At 39.9% G+C, this 20,138-nt stretch overlaps 1 long non-coding RNA gene across 1 annotated transcript; it reads left to right on the top strand.

The window, feature by feature from the left end:
* The first annotated feature begins 13,972 nt into the window (after positions 1-13,972).
* Positions 13,973-19,334, top strand: LOC136154096 (uncharacterized). The gene is made up of 3 exons (XR_010660474.1): positions 13,973-14,051; positions 17,438-17,493; positions 18,108-19,334. It is a non-coding gene; the product is annotated as an uncharacterized lncRNA (long non-coding RNA).
* The last annotated feature ends 804 nt before the right edge of the window (positions 19,335-20,138 follow it).

The following is a 20,138-nucleotide window of genomic DNA, read 5'->3' as shown; positions in this document are numbered from 1 at the left end:
TCCAAGACTCCCTTCCTCTACCCAGCTTACATCCATAACACAGAAACTCTGTCCTAGGCCGAGAGGAGCTACTCCACATTCAAGATCAGAAAGGGCGGCCACGAGAAGATACCTGTCGTCCAAGGTAAGGAGAAGCGGCTGCGCTTTGCTGGAGCAGCCAGCAAAGAGATACCCCACATCCAAGGTAAGAGGAACCCAAGTAAGACAGTGGGTGTTGCGAGAGGGAATCAGAGGGCAGTCACAGTAAAACCATAATCACAGAAAACTAGCCAACTTGATCACAGAACCACAGTCTTGTCTAACTCAATGAAAGTAAGCCATGCCGTGTGGGGCCACCCAAGACGGTCGGGTCATGATGGTCTCACAGAATGTGGTCCACTGGAGAAGGGAATGGCAAACCACTTCAGTATCCTTGCCTTGAGAACCCCGTGAACAGTGTGAAAAGGCAAAATGATAGGATACTGAAAGAGAAACTCCCCAGGTCAGTAGGTGGCCAATATGCTACTGGAGATCAGTGGAGAAATAACTCCAGAAAGAATGAAGGGATGGAGCCAAAGCAAAAACAATAGCCAGCTGTGGATGGGACTGGTGATAGAAGCAAGGTCCGATACTGTAAAGAGCAATATTGCAAAGGAACCTGGAATGTTAGGTCCATGAATCAAGGCAAATTGGAAGTGGTCAAACAGGAGATGGCAAGAGTGAATGTCGACATTCTAGGAATCAGCAAACTAAAATGGACTGGAATGGGTGAATTTAACTCAGATGACCATTATATCTACTACTGTGGGCAGGAATCCCTTAGAAGAAATGGAGTGGCCATCATAGTCAACAAAAGAGTCTGAAATGCAGTACCTGGATGCAACCTCAAAAACGACAGAATGATCTCTGTTCATTTCCAAGGCAAACCATTCAATATCACAGTAATCCAAGCCTATGCCCCAACCAGTAACGCTGAAGAAGCCAAAGTTGAACGGTTCTATGACGACCTACAAGACCTTTTAGAACTAACACCCCCAAAAGATTTCTTTTTCATTATAGGGGACTGGAATACAAAAGGAGGAAGTCAAGAAACACCTGGAGTAACAGGCAAATTTGTCCTTGGAGTATGGAATGAAGCAGGGCAAAGGCTAACATAGTTTTGACAAGGGAACGCACTAATCATAGCAAACACCCTCTTCCAACAACACAAGAGAAGACTCTACACATGGACATCACCAGATGGCCAACACCAAAATCAGATTGATTATATTCTTTGCAGCCAAAGATGGAGAAGCTCTATACAGTCAGCATAAACAAGACCTGGAGCTGACAGTGGCTCAGATCATGAACTCCTTATTGCCAAATTCAGACTTAAACTGAAGACAGTAGGGATAACCACTAGACCATTCAGGTATGACCTAGATCAAATCCCTTATGATGATACAGTGGATGTGAGAAATAGATTTAAGGGACTAGATCTGATAGACAGAGAGCCTGAGGAACTATGGACGGAGGTTCGTGACATTGTACAGGAGACAGGGATCAAGACCATCCCCATGGAAAATAAATACAAGAAAGCAAAATGGTTGCCTGAGGAGGCCTTACAAATATCTGTGAAAAGAAGAGAAACAAAAAGCAAAGGAGAAAAGGAAAGCTATTCCCATTTGAATGCAGAGTTCGAAAGAATAGCCAGGAGAGATAAGAAAGCCTTCCTCAAACCCACTGAAATGTTGTAAAGTGATTGGCCTCCAACTAATAAAATAATATTTAAAAAAAAAAAAAAAAAAAGAAAGAAAGCCTTCCTCAGCCATTAATGCAAAGAAATAGAGGAAAACAACAGAATGGGAAAGACTAGAGATCTCTTCAAGAAAATTAGAGATACCAAGGGAACGTTTCAGGCAAAGATGGGCTCCATAAAGGACAGAAATGGAATGGACCTAACAGAAGAAGAAGATACCAAGAAGAGGTGGCAAGAATACACAGAAGAACTGTACAAAAAAGATCTTCATGACCCAGATAATCACAATGGTGTGATCACTGACTTAGAGCCAGACATCCTGGAATGTGAAATCAAGTGGGCCTTAGAAAGCATCACTATGAACAAAGCTAGTGGATGTGATGGACCAGTTGAGCTATTTCAAATCCTGAAAGATGATACTGTGAAAGCGCTGCACTCAATATGCCAGCAAATTTGGAAAACTCAGCAGTGGCCGCAGGACTGGAAAAAGTCTGTTTTCATTACAATCCCTAAGAAAGGCAATCCCAAAGAATGTTCAAACTACCGCACAATTGCACTCATCTCACACACTAGTAAAGTAATGCTCAAAATTCTCCAAGCCAGGCTTCAGCAATACATGAACTGAGAACTTCCAGATGTTCAAGCTGGTTTTAGAAAAGGCAGAGGAACCAGATATCAAATTGCCAATATCCACTGGATCATCGAAAAAGCAAGAGAATTCCAGAAAAACATCTATTTCTGCTTTATTTACTAACACCAAAGCCTTTGACTGTGTGGATCACAATAAACTGTGGAAAATACTGAAGGAGATGGGAATACCAGACCACCTGACCTGCCTCTTGAGAAACCTATATGCAGGTCAGGAAGCAACAGTTAGAACTGGACGTGGAACAACAGATTGGTTCCAAAAAGAAAAGGAGTATGTCAAGCCTGTATATTGTCACCCTGCTTATTTAACTTATATGCAGAGTACATCATGAGAAATACTGGCCCAGAAGAAGCAGAAGCTGGAATCAAGATAGCCGGGAGAAATATCAATAACTTCACATATGCAGATGACACCACCCTTATGGCAGAAAGTGAAGAGGAACTAAAAAGCCTCTGGATGAAAGTGAAACAGGAGAGTTAAAACGTTGGCTTAAAGCTCAACATTCAGAAAACTAAGATCATGGAATCTGGCCCCATCACCTCATGTGAAATAGATGGGGAGACAGTGGAAACAATGTCAGACTTTATTTGGGGTGGGGGGGGCTCCAACATCACTGCAGATAATGACTGCAGCCATGAAATTAAAAGACGCTTACTCTTGGAAGGAAAATTATGACAAACCTAGATAGCATATTGAAAAGCAGAGAAATTATTTTGCCAACAAAGGTCCGTCTTGTCAAGGCTATGATTTATCCAGTGGTCATGTATGGATGTGAGAGTTGGACTGTGAAGAAAGCTGAGCGCCAAAAAAATTGATGCTTTTGCTCTGTGGTGCTGGAGAAAACTCTTGAGGGTTCCTTGGACTGCAAGGAGATCCAACCAGTCCATCCTGCGGGAGATCAGTCCTGTGTGTTCATTGGAAGGACTGATGCTGAAGCTGAAACTCCAACACTTGGCCACCTCATGCGAAGAGTTGACTCACTGGAAAAGACCCTGGTGCTGGGAGGGATTGGGTGCAGGAGGAGAAGGGGATAACAGAGGATGAGATAGCTGGATGGCATCACCGACTCGATGGATATGAGTTTGAGTAAACTCTGGGAGTTTGTGATGGACAGGGAGGCCTGGCGTGCTGCCATTCATGGGGTCGCAAAGAGTCGGACACGACTGAGCAACTGAACTGACCTGCACTGAGGCACAGTAAGCTGAGGATACTAGGCTCCAATAATCTTCACACCAGGTTCCCTGTAGGGCAGAGATTCCATACTGGGAGAGACAAACCAAGAAGAGCAGCGATGACCCATCCCCTCCTGCCCCCACCTCCCAGCCTAGAGTCTTTCTTGTATGGGAATGACACTGCCAGGATAAAAGTTCCTGTCCCATCTTTGGATCAGTAGCACAGAGATTTGGCAAAGGGTGAGAGTCAGGCTGTAAGAACAGAGCTGCCTAGCTGTCCTGAAGAGACTAACATTATTTGGAATAGAGACTGAAGATGTTCAAATTTAAGAGTGCTATAAGAAGTGCAGGTTTTGCTGCTGAGCAAACAACAAAAATGCAGAAGAGGAGATGGAGCTGTATAGGAGAAACATTTCTATATCTCACTGTCATTGTTGTTGTTGAGTCACCCAGTCATGTCCACCACTTTGCAACCCCACGGACTGCAGCATGCCAGGACTCCCTGTCCCTCACCATCTCCCAGTGTTTGCCAAATTCACATCCACTCCATTGGTAATCCCATCCAGCTGTCTTATCCTCCAATACCCTCTTTCCTTCTGCCCTCAATTTTTCCCAGCATCAGGGACTTTACCAATGAGTCAGTTCTTCACATCAGATGACCAAAAGACTGGAGCTTTAGTTTCTGCATCAGTCCTTCCAATGTGTATTCAGAGCTGATTTCCCTTACAATTGACTGATTTGATCTCCTTGCTGCCCAAGGGGCTTTCAGGAGTCTTCTCCAGCACCACAGTTCAAAGGCATCATTTTTTTGGCATTCTGCCTTCTTTACAGTCCAGCCCTCACAGTCATACGTGACCACTGGGAAGACTATAGCCTTGACTATATGGACCTTTGTCAGCAGAGTAATGTCTCTACTTTTCAAGACACTGTCTAGGTGTGTCATAGCTTCCCTACCAAGAAGCAGTTGCCCTCTGATTTCATAGCTGCAGTCACCATCTGCAGTGATCTTAGAGCCCAAGAAGAGGAAATCTGTCACTACTTCCACCTTTCCCCCTTTATTTGCCCTGAAGTAATGGGGCTGGATGCCAAGATCTTAGTTGTTTTTTTTTTTTTTTAATTTTATTTTATTAGCTGGAGGCTAATTACTTCAATCTATTTAGTTTTTTTTTTTTTGCATAAGGTTTAATTTATTCAGTTTAAAAGACTGTATAATTATAAAATTATGTCATTTCCATTCTTCTGATGTATCTCACCTTCATCAAGAGTCTCTTTAGTGCCTCTTCACTTTCTACCATTAGAGTGCTATCATCTGTATATCAGAGGTTGTTGATGTTTCTCCTTGCCTATCTTGATTCCAGCTTGTAACTCATCCGGCCTGGCAGTTCTCATGCTGTGCTCAGCGTACAGGTTAAACAGGGTAACTGCAGACAGCCCTATTGTACTCCATTCTCAATCTTTTTTTTTTTTTTTTAGCAGTAACTATTTGCATTTGCTTTATTGTAGTTATTCAAAAAGCATCATACAAGTCAGGCTTTGTTATTGTTGTCCAGTCAGTAAGTCATGTCCAACTCTTTGCGACCCCGTGACCTGTAGCACACAGGGTCCCCTGTCCTTCACTATCTCCCTGAGTTTGCTCAAATTCATATTCATTGAATCAATGATGCTGTCTAACCATGTCATCTAATTCAAACTTTATATTACTTCTAATGGCCCTTCTCTGTTATGTTTAAATCAATTAAGTTTTTTAAATTTAAATTTATTTATTTTTGACTGTACTGAGTCTTTGTTGCTTCGAGGTTTTTTTTTTTTTTTTTTTCCTAGTTGCAGCATGCAGGGGCTAGTCTCTACTTGTAGTGCAGGATTCTCACTGTGGTAGTTTTTCTTGTTATGGAGCATGGGCTCTAGGGCATGCAGGCTTCAGTAGTTGTGGCACATGGGGTCTGTAGTTGTGGCTCCTGGACTCCAGAGAACAAGATTAGTTGCTTTATAGCACATGGGATCTTCCCAGATCAGGGATCAAATTCATGTTTCCTGCATTGGCAGGCAGATTCTTTACTCCTGATCCACCAGGGAAGCCCTAAATCTGTGTAGTTGCTTTTTTTTTTTTTTCCCGAAGTTTATTTATTTTTAGTTGAAGGATAATTGGTTTACAGAACTTTTTTTTTTCTGTCAAAACTAAAGGTGAATCAGCCATAATTTTATGTATGCCCCCTCCCTCTTGTACCTCCCTCCCATCTCTATCCCCATCCCACCCATCTAGGTTGATACAGAGCCCATGTTAGAGTTCCCGTAGACAGAGAAAAGTCCCATTGGTTATCTATTTTATAGATGGCAATGTAAGTTTCCATGTTACTCTCTCCATATATCTCACTCTTTCCTCCCCTCTCCCCTTTTCCATAAGTCTGTTCTCTATGTCTGTTTCTCCATTGCTGCCCTGCAAATAATGACTTTGGTACCATCTTTCTAGATTCCATATTGGCATTAGTGTACAATATATATCTTTCTCTTTGTGATGTACTTCACTCTGTATAATAGGCTCTAGATTCATCTACCACATTAGAACTGATTCAAATACATTCCTTTTTATGGCTGAGTAATATTCCATTGTGTATATATACCACCATTTCTTTATCCATTTATCTGCTGGTGCACATCTAGGTTGCTTCCATGTTCTAGCTATTGTAAATAGTGCCGCAGTGAACATTGGGGTACATGTGTCTTTTTTGATTGTGGTTTCCTCAGGGTATATGTCTAAGAGTGGAGTTACTGGGTCATATGGTGGTTCTCTTTCTAGTCTTTTTTTTTTTTTTAATGAATCTCCATACTGTCTTCCATAGTGGTTGTATAAATTTACATTCCCACCAATAGTGCAAGAAGGTTCCCTTTTTTCCACACCCTCTCCAGTACTTATTGTTTGTAGACTCTTTGATGATGGCCATTCTGAGTGGTGTAAGGTGATATCTCATTGTAGTTTTGATTTGCATTTCTCTAATAATGAGCAATATTGAGCATCTTTTCATGTGTTTGTTAGCCACCTATATGTCTTCTTTGGAGAAATGTCTGTTTAGGTCTTTCCCCCACTTTTTGATTGAGTTGTTTGTTTTTTCTGCTATTGAGTTATATAAGCTGCTTGCATATTTTGGAAATTAATCCTTTGTCAGTTGTTTCATTTGTTATTTTCTCCCATTCTGAGGGTTGCCTTTTCACCTTGCTTATAGTTTCTTTTGCTGGAAAAAGTTTTAAGTTTAATCAGGTCCCACTTGTTTAGTTTTGTTTTTATTTCCATTACTCTAGGAGGTGAGTCATAGAGGATCTTGCTTTGATTTATGTCATCGAGTATTCTGCCTGTGTTTTCCTCTAAGAGTTTTATAGTTTCTGGTCTTACATTTAGGCCTTTAATCCATTTTGAGCTTATTTTTGTGTTTGGTGTTAAGAAGTGTTCTAATTTCATTTTTTTACATGTAGCTATCTGTTTTCCCAGCACGACTTATTGAGGCTCTTGTTTCTCAATCTTGAACCAATCAGTTGGTCCATATGGGGTGCTACCTGTTGCTTCTTGACCCATATACAGGTTTTTCAGGGGACAGGTAAGAGGGTCTGGTATTCTCATCTCTTTAAGAGCTTTCATTAATTTATTATGATCCACACAGTCGGAGGCTTTAGCATAATCGATGAAACAGACATAGATGATTTTTGGCATGCTCTTGCTTTCTCTGTGATCCAGCAAATACTGTCAATTTGATCTCTGGTGCCTCTTCCTTTACTAAACCCAGGTTGCTGGAAGTTCTTGTTCAAATAATGCTGAAGCCTAGCATGCAAGTTTTTAAACCTGACTTTTACTAGCATGGGAGATGAGTGTAGCTGTCTGATAGTTTAGCACATTCTTCAGTACTACCCTTCTTGGGAATTGGGATGAGGATTGACCTTTTGAAGTCCTGTGGCCACTGCTGGGTCTTCCAGATTTGCTGACATATTGAATGTAACACCATGATGGCATCATCTTTTCGGGTTTTTGACAGTTCTACTGAATTCTGTCGCATTCTCTAGCTTTATTAACAGTAGTTAATAAAGTAGTTAAGGCCCTCTTGACTTCACACTCCAGAATGTCTGGCCCTGGGTGACTGACCATACCATCATAATAATCTGGTTCATTAGGATCTTTTTCGTACAGTGCTTATGTGTATGCCTTCCATCTCTTCTTGATCTCTTCAGCATCTACTAGGTCTCTACCATTGCTGTCCTTTATTGTGCCCATCTTTGGCCGAAATATTCCCTTGATATTTCTAATTTTCATGAAGAGATCTCTATTCTTTTCCCTTCTCTTGTTTTCTTCTGGTTTTATGCACTGTTCATTGATTAATGCCTTCTTGTCTCTCTGTTTTCCTGTGGAACGCTGTGTTTCCTTGGATGTACCTTTTCCTTTCTCCCTTGGTTTTTGCTTCTCTTCTTTCTTCAGCTATTTTAAAGCCTCCTGAGATAGCTTCTTTGACTTCTTGCTTTTCTTTTTCTTTGGCATAGCTTTGTTCGCTGCCTCCTGTACAGTATTATGGACCTCTGCCCATAGTTCTTCAACCACACTGTTAACTAGATCTAATCTCTTGAATCTATTTGTTACTTCCACTGCATATTCATAGGGGATTGGATTTCAGTTATACATGTCTGTCCTACTGGTTTTCCCTGCATTCTTTAGCTTAAGCATGAATTTTGCTATGAGAAGCTGATGAACAGAGCCACAGTCAGCTCCAGGTCTTGCTTTCTTTCTGATTGCATACAGCTTCTCCATCTTTGACTACAAAAAATGTAATCAATCTGATTTCAGTATTGACCATTTGGTGATGTCAATGAGTAAACCTATCTCTTGCGTTGCTTAGAAAGGGTATTTGCTCTGACGAGGGCATTCTCTTGGCAGAACTCAGTTAGCCTTTGCCCTGCTTCATTTTGTTCTCCAAGGCCAAACTTGCCTGTCACTCCAGGTATCTCTTGACTTCCTTCTTTGGCATACCAGTCCCCACTGATGAATAGAACATCTGGTTTTGGTGTTAGTTCTAGGAGGTTTTCTAGGTCTTCATAGGGCTGAGCAGCTTCAACTTCTCTGGCATCTGTGGTAGGGGCATAGGCTTGAATTACTGTCATGCTGAATGGCTTGCCTTGGAAAGAACCAAGATCATTCTTTCGTGTTGGAGGTTGCACCCAAGTAGAGCATATCAGGATTCTTTTGTTGATTATGATTTCTCCTCCATTTCTTCTTTAGGATTCTTGCCCACAGTAATTGATCCAATGGTCATCTGAATTCAATTCACCCATTCCGGTCCAGTTTAGTTCACTGTTACCCAGGATGTTGATGATTATTCTGTCATTAAGTTAGGAAAAATATAAAGTAGAGCTAATAAGTTAATATGAATACAGAAAGTCCCAGTGTAGTCACTAAGAAAATAAAACTTAAACTATATCATTAAGGCAAGCCAAATGCTACACTGAAAAATTTCATTTACAAATGAAGGCAATAAAGATAAAAAGAGGGACAAAAAACATGAATTTTGGAAAAAATAAAATAGCCATAAATTTGATCATATTAATAATGATGCAAAATGCTAGGCTGGATGAAGCACAGGCTGGAATCAAGATTGCCAGGAGAAATATCAATAATCTCAGACACACATGTGACACCACCCTTATGGCAGAAAGCGAAGATGAACTACAGAGCCTCTTGATGAAAATGAAAGAGAAGAGTGGAAAAGCTGGCTTAAAATTCAACATTCAGAAAACTAAGATCATGACATCCGGTCCCAATACTTCATGGCAAAAAGATGGGGAAACAATAGAAACAGTGAGAGACTTTATTGTTATTATTATTATTTTTGCTCCAACATCACTGCAGATGGTGACTGCATCTATGAAATTAAAAGACACTTGCTCCTTGGAAGAAAAGCTATGTCCAACCTAGGCAGCATATTAAAAAGTAGAGACATTATTTTGCCAACAAACGTCCGGTCAAAGCTATGGTTTTTCCAGTAGTCATGTATGGATGTGAGAATTGGACTATAAAGAAAGCTGAATGCCCAAGAATTGATGATCTTAAATGTGGTGCTGGAGAAGACTTTTGAGAGTCCCTTGGACTGCAAGGAGATCAAACCAGTCAATCCTAACGGAAATCAGTCCTGAATATTCACTGGAAAGGCTGATGCCGAAGCTGAAACTCCAATACTTTGGCCACCTGATGCGAAGAACTGACTCATTGAAAAAGACCCAGATGCTGGGAAAGATTGAAGGAGGGAGGATAAGGGGATGACAGAGGATGAAATGGTTGGATGGCAACACCGACTCAATGGCCATGAGTTTTAGCAAGCTCTGGGAGTTGGTGATGGACAGGGAAGCCTGGAGTGCTGCAGTCTATGGGATTTCAAAGGATCAGACACAACTAATTGACTGAACTGAACTGAATAATTATGTAAATTATGAATGAATTGAACAATCTAATCAAAAAGCAAATATTCTGAGACTAGATAAAAAACAAAGATAAAACTATATGCTCTCTACAGGAGGCATAATTTAGAGTCAAAGATATACATTTTAAATGAAATGACTGAAAAATACACATAATGCAAACATCAACCAAAGGGAGAATTGGGTATACTGTACTAAAGAAAAAAAAGATTTTTATTAAAAATTGATACTAGGGATAAAGAAGGACATTTCATAATGATAAATAGGGGACTCTATTAAGAAGACATAATAATTATATATGCACCTAACAAAACAACAGAAAAATGCATGGAGGAAAAAAAAATGATAGAATTGAAGAAAGAAATAGACAGTTCAACAATAATTGCTATACTTTACTAATCCACTTTCGATAATGGATAGAAAGATTAGCAGAAGATCAACAATGAAATAGAGATCTTGAACGAGAATAGAAACCAGATGGACCTAACAGATATCTATAGAGCAATTTATCCAGTACAGGATATGCATTCTTCTTAAGGGTGCAGGGAACATTCTCTAGAATACCCTATATTCTAGGACATAAGACAAACCTAAATAAATATTAAAGGGTTCAAGCCATATCAAATCCATCCTCTGAATATAATAAAATTGGAAAACAAAACATCTTGAGAAACAGACAAATATGTGGAAGTTAAACAGCATACTCCTAAATAATCAAAGGGTCAAAGAAAGAATCACAAGAGAAAGTAGAAATACATTTGTCTCTTCAACAGTGCGGGGTTTAGGGCAACCACATTTTCTGCAGTCAAAAATCCATATGTAACTTGTAGTTGGCCCTCTATGTGGTTCTTCCAAATCCGTGATTTCACCTCTGCAGATTCAACCAGCTGCAGATGGTGGAGTGCTGTAGAGTTTACTGTTGAAAAAAAATCTTTGTATAAATGGACCTACACAGTTCATATGCCTGTTGTTCAAGGATCAACTTTACTTTGAGAAGAATGAAAGAGAAAACACACCACACCTATGTGAGGGGATGTAGCAAACTAAACTCAAATAGGCAGTCATAGTAAACAATTAATTCTAGAGCAAAATTAATGGAATAGAGAATAGGAAAACCACAGAGATACTCAACAAATTAAAATTTGGTTATTTAAAAAGGTTAATGCTGCTGCTGTTGCTGCTGCTAAGTCGCTTCAGTCGTGTCTGACTCTGTGCAACCCCATAGACGGCAGCCCACTAGGCTCCCCCGTCCCTGGGATTCTCCAGGCAAGAACACTGGAGTGGGTTGCCATTTCCTTCTCCAGTACATGAAAGAGAAAAGTGAAACTGAAGTCGCTCAGTCGTGTCCGACTCTTCGGGACCGAATGGACTCCAGCCTACCAGGCTCCTCCATCCACGGGATGTTCCAGGCAAAAGAGTGCTGGGGCGGGGGGCCATTGCCTTCTCTGAGAAAGGTCAATAAATTGACACAACTTTAGCGATGTGATCAAGGGAGGAAGAAGACTCAAATTACTAAAATTAAGAATAAAAATGAAAAATTGCTACGAACTTTAGAGAAATAAATATAATTGTAAAGGAATACCATGATGCTAGTTAGAAAATTTAGATGAAATGGACAAATTTCTGGAAATACACAAATGACTGAAATTGACTCAAGAAGAAAATGAAAATCTGAATAGCAAGAGATAGAGTTAGTCATTTTTAAACTTTTTGCCCAGCCCACCTCACAAAAGTCCCCCCTTACCCTACCTAGTTCCCGATAGCCTCGCTGCTGAACTCTGCCAAATATTTAAACCAAAAATCATGCTAATTCTCCACACATACATTCTAAATGTGTCCATAGAAGTGGAAAGAAACATTTCCCAACTCATTCTATGAGGCAGTATTACTCTGATGACAAAACTAGAGGTCAGTTATTTTGTAGAATTCTCCACAATTTTGCTCCATCCAGTATTTGCTCATGACAAATTTCATGTTTTGCATCTTTGACAGGAAAATGACAGAAATGATACTGTGTTCATATAATCTCATTCTATCAGGTGGTTCATGATTTCAGTGTGTCCCAATATTGATGATATTCACTTGGGTCACTTGATTAAAGTGGTTGCTGACAAGATTTTCCACTGTCAAGTTACTCTCCCCTATCTTGTATTTTAAAAATTTTTTGTATTTTAAAGTATATAAATATTTTATGCCTCACCAAAATTAGATGTATTCATTTATTTGTGCCTATTTGATTAAGGCTCTCTTATTTTACTAAATGAATCAAGATCTGTCACTATTGTTATTTACTTTGAAGTTCACATTGTTCCAGCCTCAGACAGTGAGAACCTCCTTAAGCCTGGCTCTCTGTCCTTTTGACATCTCCCCATCAGTCTCTGAAAAATTTGATGCTTTTGGTACAAGATATTCCAGGCTCATCTTGTACTTTTCCTGTCCTATCCATGGAATTAACAATTTCTCCAAGAAGCCTCAAGTATTTTTAGTGGAAAATGAAATTTAGAATCCAATATATGAGATCTGTATGTACTCATTATTTCCCAGTTCCTCTCATTGACATAGTGTTGGAAGTGTACATGTGTGTGCATGCCTCTGTGTGTGTGTGTATCTTCCTGATATAGCTCAGACTCTGATATCACAAAATGCTGGATTGTCCCCAACTCATGTGAATACCTTTCTCAACATATCCGGGCTCTGACACCCTCTCCAGGCAACCCTTATATAAACATACCCCCTCGCCCTGCTTGGGCTCTGATACTCTGCACTGGCACACCCCCATGTGCAGACACTCTCCTTGTTCCACTCAGTCTCTAACTGCCCACTCGGAGCCGGCCCACCTCCATCCATGAATGCCCTCCTCACTTTGCTTGGCCTCTGACTTTCTACACAAATCTGCCTCCTCCTTGTGGATTTTGTCTTCTCTGGACTGAGGCTTTTACTCTGTATGCCTGGCCAGCTTCCTATTTAATATCCTCCGGGCTAAACGGACTCCTGTAGCAAGCTGCTCTGCTCTGTGAATGTCTCCTAATCCCACTTTGGCACTGACTGCCCATTACATGTCCTAGCATGGACATCGTTTTTTCCTTACTCAAATTCTGACATCTCTGCTACACATGCTACACCCTATTTGAGTTCTGACTCCCCATACTAGGCTACTCTGACTGCATGGATATCCACTACACCCCTATTTTACTTCTAACATCTCACTCTGGCCCATTATGCCTCCATGACCCCTGTCATGGATATCTGTCTTGATTGATCTCATCTAATCGGTTGTGATGAGTTTCTCAGCAAGAGGGAGAAGGGGAAGAGAGAGGGGGTTCTTGAATTGAATTTTGAAGCATAAGTGAGCATTGCAATCAAAGATAGATAAACCACATTTCAAGTAGGGAACTTAATATGTGAAAAATGGGGTATAGAAAAATAATTCTTCAAGTTTATATTTTTTCCCCCAGAGGGTTACTACATAATGCATCAACATTAGTTGATGAAGAAACTTCCTTCTCCAGTGTAAAATGACACCTTCTACCTTTATCATATTCTTAATGAGTATGTGTGTCTATGTATCTTAGTGCATTTGGGCTGCTATAACAAAATACCAGGCATAGAGGTGCTTGTGAATAACAGAAATTTATTTCTTACAGTTCTGGAGGCTAGAGGTATAAGATCAGGGTAGCAGTATGGCCAGATGAGGGTCCTTTTCTGAATTGCAGACTTCTTACCTATAGGAAGTCTCCTGCGTATGAACAAGTTCCATTCTGAGAGTTCACTTTTAAGCCCAATTTGTTCATAAGTCCAGCAAAGTTAGCCTTAGTACCCAAATAACAGAATCGGCTGTATACTGTTGCTTTTTTTAAAAATTAACTTTTTTATTGAAGGGTAATTGCTTTACAGAATTTTGTTGTTTTCTGTCAAACCTCAACATGAATCAGCCATAGGTATACATATATCCCCTCCTTTTTGAACCTCCCTCCTATCTCCCTCCTCTCTAGGTTGATACAGAGACCCTGTTTGAGTTTCCTGAGCCATACAGCAAATTCCCGTTGCTTTCTACTTTACATATGGTAATGTAAGTTTCCATGTTATTGTTTATATCCATATATCATCTATATCTATATCTCTCTCTATATATATCTCCATATATACTCTTTACTCCGTATATCTCACTCTCTCTTCCCCTCTTCCCATGTCCATATGTCTATCCTCAATGTCTTTTTCTCCACTGCTGCCCTGTAAATAAGTTCTTCGGTACCATTTCTCTAGATTCCATATATATGGGTTATGATATTTCTCTTTCTCTTTCTGAGTTACTTCACTCTGTATAATAGGTTCTAGGTTCATCCACCTTATTAGTGAATTGAAATTCACTCAGTTGTGTCCAACACTTTGCGACCCCATGGACAATACAGTCCATGGAAACTTCTCCAGGCCAGAATACTGGAGTAGGTAGCCTTTCCTTTCTCCAGGGGATCTTCCCAGCCCAGGAATCGAACCCAGGCGTCCTGTATTGCAGGCAGATTGTTTACCAGCTGAGCCACAAGGGAAGCTGATCCACCTTATTAGAACTGACTCAACTTTTGGAACTGACTCCTTTTTATGACTGAGTAATATTCCATTGTGTATAAGCACCAGAACTCCTTTATCCATTCATGTGTTGATGGACATCTAGGTTGCTTCCATATTCTAGCTATTGTAAATAGTGCTGGAGTGAACAATGGGATACATGTGTCTTTTTCAATTTTTGTTTCCTCAGGGTATATGCCTAGGAGTGGGTTTGCTGGGTCATAGGGTATACTGCTCTTTTACACGTGCTTTCAGACATCCTGGGCTAGAAATCAACGTAGGGTTCTAATGTACTCTATACAGCACTGTGCTGTAAAATACACAAAAGCACAACCACTTGTAGAGGATGCACGCATGTGACAATGTCCACCAGACACGTGAATTAACTTACGTGACTGGACATGGGAATGCAAGTTCGAATCTTTGAAATTTCAGTTTGAAGATTCCTGTGTAAGGGACTTACTGTGTTCTCACATGGCAAAAGGAGCTTTGGAGCTCTGTGAGTTCTCTTTGTAAGAGCATTAATCTCCGTTCTTGAGGGCTACACCCTCATGACCTAAATATCTCCCTAAGGCCCCACCTTCTAATATCATCACACTGGACATTAGGTTTACAACATGAATTTTGGGGGGTGCCACATTCCGACAAATGCTGTATGTGTGTGTATTTGAGTTGATGTCTGCTTTCACGTCTTACCTCATGAGCTGTAAGTCTAACCATGTACCAGTACTAGTCGTATGCCAGTATTTCTCTATGTAAGCACTGTAGGCTATCCATACGCTTTAAAATCTAGTAAGGACAACCTTCTTGCTCATTCATCTTCTTTTTCAGAAGTGCCCTGCCTCTTAGAACATTTTTATTTTTCCACATATATTATAGAATTAGCTTATTTCTCATACCAATCATATTAGTATTTTTGTTGAAATCTCATCATAATTTCAGAATAATTTGGGAACAATTGATATCTGTATAAAATCTTTTCATACTCCCAAAAGATACATCTTTCCATTTTATCATGCTTTTCATTGTGTTTTTCAGTAGGATTTCAGAATTTTCTTCAAATAGCTATTGCATATTTGTTCTTAAATATATTCTTAATGTTTATCTGTTTCTAGCTATTATAAATGGTGTCTTCCATTATAAATGTAACTGGTTGTTAGTGTGTAGGAAGACTGTTCTGTACATTATTATTTTTACCCAGCCATCTAGCTCAATTTCCTTTAAATATAGCTGTCCCTCAATATTTGTGGGAGATTGGTTCTAAGACACCACCACCAAAGATCAAATACCCAAATCCACAGATGTTCAAGTCCCTTATAATAAGTAGCATAGCATTTTAGTATTTGCATATACACTGCACATATCTTGTCATAGACTTTAAATCATCTCTAGATTACTTATAATACCTAATACAATGTAAATGACATGTCAAAGTTGACAGCATGTGGTAAATTTGAATTTTGATCTTTGGAAATTTCTGGAACTTTTTTGAATAAATATTTTTAATCCACACTTCGTGAATTCCTGCATGCAAAACCCATGGATAGGAAAGGGTGACTGCATAGAGTACTTTTCTTTGAAGTCTCCTGTCATCAGCAAATAATGTTAATGTGCCTCTACTGCTCTATGTTTTAAAAATAAACTTTAAAAAACCTTAGAATGATTTTACAAACAAAAAAGCGAAGATAGCTGCTGTGTATCAGAAAGCTCCAAAATATCACACATATTGTTATACACTAGAGTGCCTACTTTGTTTCTAAGATTTTTTTCCTATTAAGATTTTCTTAGTTTTTACCCAATGTCCTTTTTCTGATCCAGGAACCCATCCCAGATCCTACATTGTATGTAGCAGATGTCTCTTTAGGCTCTTCTTGGATGTGACAATTTCTCAGACTTCCTTTATTTTTCACAACCTTGATAGTTTTGAGGAGTACTAGTCAGATATTTTATAAAATGTTCCTCAACTTGGATTTGTCTGATGCTTTTCCTATTAGTCTGGGACTATGGATTTTTTGGGGGGTCTTTCTTGTGGTTCAATTGTTAAAGAATTCACCTGCTTTGGGGGAGACCTGGGTTTGATCTCTCGGTTGGGAAGATCTCCCTGAGAAGGGAAGGCTACCCACTCCAGTATTCTGGCCTAGAGAATTTCATGGACAGTATAGTCCATGGGGTTGCAAAGAGTCAGACATGACTGAGTGACTTTCATTTTCACTTTCACTTCACGGGTTTGGGGGGATGAAGACTGCTGAGATGGAGTGTCCTTTTTTTAACCACATGATACAATCTACATGCCTTATCCCTGGTAATGTTGACCTTGACCACTTGGCTGAAATAGCGTTTGTCAGGTTATTCCACTGTCAAGTTACTCTTTTTCTCCCTCTCCATATTGTTGTATTTTTTGGAATGAAGTCACCATGTGTAACTCATTCTTAAGGAATAGGGAGTTACACTCCACCTCCTTGAGAGCACAATTACCTAAGTCAATTATCTGAAATTCTTCTGCATGGGAAATTGGTCTATTCTCTCACATGTATTCAATCATTTATTTATATCAGTATGGACCCGTAGATATTCATTTTATACTTTGGGGTATAATCCCAAAAGATAACTTACCTAATTTATTACGTTGCTCATTTTGTTATAGCTTTGGCCATTGGAAGCTCATTCCTGTCTTCTTTGACATACCCCTGTTACTTCAGGGCTTTTTTATTTTTTTTTTAATTTTTTAAACACTTCCTTTGTGATACAATAAGATTCCCCCAGACTTCTCTTCTATATTTCCTCTCTGAGCCCTACAATCAGTAACTTCTCCAACAAGCCTGGTTCCTTTTATTGGAAAAGAGTATTGGGATCCAAGATCTGTGCTTATTTCTACATAATTGTTTCTTTCAGATTTTGGGAGTATCATTTCTCTTAAACCTTTCAGCTAAGAAGTTAAAGAAATATATGTATGTATGTTCATGTGCCATCTATTTAACTGTTCAAGTATGCATGTGTAACAATATCAGGATTGTTAACCTGTACCCCTACGAGAAACAACACTATCAACTAGATTACACTGCTTTTATATTTTACTTTCAGTCTTGCAAACTCCATTCATTTCCAAAGTTACTTAAGTCAGGGGATCTTAGTGAGGTGGTTTCATACATTTGTAATATAATTCCATTCTTTAGTCAAATTCTGCATTCCATTCTTGATGTCAAAGTTTTTAAAAATATACATGCATTGATTTAATTGTGTGCTGTAAGGTTCTTCCAATTTTCACAAATATGTAGTGTCACGTAATTTCCATAACATCATACAGAATAGTTTCACTGCCCTAAAGCAGCCTCTATGCTTGGAGATGGAAATGGCAAGCCACTCCAATATTCTTGCCTGGGAAATCCCAGGGATTGAGGAGCTGGTGGGCTACTGTCCATGGGGTCTCAAGGAGTCAGACACGACAGCGACTGAGCACAGTCATTTTTAGGAACAGTGCAGCCACACAAAACACATCAGTGGCTTCTAGTTTGTGGCCTCTGGTTTAATATCTTACTTTCCCACTTGTCCCTCTGCTCCACAGGGGCACATGCCCATGGGCCTGCTCTGCTCAGCCCAGGGTCTGGATTCAACAAATGGAATAATGAAAATCGAAGATGGAACCACCCTCCCGGGAGAGCACCAGGTTGAGAAAGAATACACTGGCATGGAAATGGCATTCTGTCACTCCCTCTTCTTCTGTCAGTCCTCTTTTTCAATTGCCCTCTGGGAATGTCGCCATTTCCCTTTAAGCCCTACTCCCAATTGACCCCCACAAGCCTCCTTACCCTCTGCCCTGAAGTCATCACAACGACCACGTGGGTTCTGGCTGGGGCGGGGCCCATTGTGACATCACCAAGGGCCAAGCTTGGCTGGTCCTCAGTCTCCAGGTGCCAGCGCAGACCAGCACACCAGGAGCTGTTTCCTCTCGGCTCACCATGTGGTCCGTCCAATGGTTCCTGTGCTTTTCCATGGCCGTTACCTATGTCGACGGCTTAATGTTTACTTCCCTGAGAGAGACAGCCGAAGAACTCCAGCGTCAGGTGCTCTGCGGAGGACACTGTTTAATTCAGCAGAATCAACCAGAGCATGCCCAGGACTGGCTTAAGATGGTGTTACTCGGGCTTTTCTTCATTGTGCTCATGTACCTGACAGTGAAGTTGACAGGAGAGAGTGGTGAGAGTAATGTGCAGACTCCTCCTGCCTGTCAGGGTGGTTCATTTGGCTCTCTGGGACAGAAAAAGAAAAAGGCCTCCCCAGACAAGGACTATATGTTCGCTACCTTAACCCAGCTCGAGATGGACCTTGTGAAATTTGTGTCCAGGGTGCGGAATCTGAAACTTGCCGCGGCAACCTGCAGTAACCTCAGCCCTCCCAATGTTGAGGTTCCCGCAGACGCACACGATACCATTACAGTGTATGAACTCTGGTGCGAAGAAGACTCTGAATGAGTGGATTTGTGTGTCAAAGTAGGAGAGGATAAGGTGTTGACATAACTTATCCAAACTAATAAAACTCTTCTGAAGCAAAAGAAAGAAGCCTCTGATAATTTTTACTTGCTCTACAGTTTGACCTTTTCCAGAGTGTGGTATAATTATCAGCTTGCAGTGTTTAACCTTTTCCAGACTAGCTTATTTTACTTAATAACGTTCATTCAGGTTTCATCCATTTCTTTTTGTGATTTTATAGTTCACTGCTTCCAATTTGTGGGTGAGAGAGAGAGAGAGAGTATGAATTAAGCTGTTATAAAATTCATGTGCATGTTTTTGTGTGGGCATTAACTATCAAATCATTTGCTGAACAATCTAGGAGTGTAATTGATAGATCATGTTGTAGAACAACTCTGTATATAAATGTATAATAACTCTGTAAGAAATTGCTTCCAAAGTGATTCTACCATTTTGCAATCGATTAACAACAAATGAGAGTTCCTATTGTTCCTCATCTTTGCCAGTAACTGGTTTGTCAGAATTTTGTATTTGACCATTCCATTAAATGTAGTGGTATCTCATTGTTTTAGTTTCACCAGTCTACTCTAAAGCGTTATCTTATTTTCATATATCCGTTGCACCATTTCCATTGTGTTTTATTACCATCAATTCTTCAGGAGTTTTATCTTTAATCTGAGGTTTAAATAGATCTTCTGCTCAGCAAAACTTCTGCTGCTGTTTATACCATCAGTGATTACTTTGCTTAATTAGTCCTCTAATAATTTTTTTTCTTGAACGACTCATAACTTGAAATCATGTATAACACTGAGCACGTTTTCTTTTCCTGAGTATCGCTTTGTCCACTAATGTTGAATGCCTCGATGCAAAAGTTTAAGTTCAGCATGAACTTGCTTCCCCCATTTTTTTCAGTTTGTTTAGATTCTCTTATATACTTACTAGATGATAACCAAATCTGCATTTGTACCAGTTGCAGTTGCAGTGGTACATTTACCCTGAAGTTTTATTACAAGCAAATATATATTTTATCAGAATCTTGACTTATTATGTGTCTTCTTCATATAGTTTTGAGAAACTACATGCTCATTATTCAAGTTTTTAATAATCTGTGCCTCTTCTCCACTAAG

This window comes from Muntiacus reevesi, chromosome X (genome assembly GCF_963930625.1).
Source record: "Muntiacus reevesi chromosome X, mMunRee1.1, whole genome shotgun sequence".
NCBI classification, from domain to species: Eukaryota; Metazoa; Chordata; class Mammalia; order Artiodactyla; family Cervidae; genus Muntiacus; species Muntiacus reevesi.
This window is presented reverse-complemented; position numbering and strand designations above follow the sequence as displayed.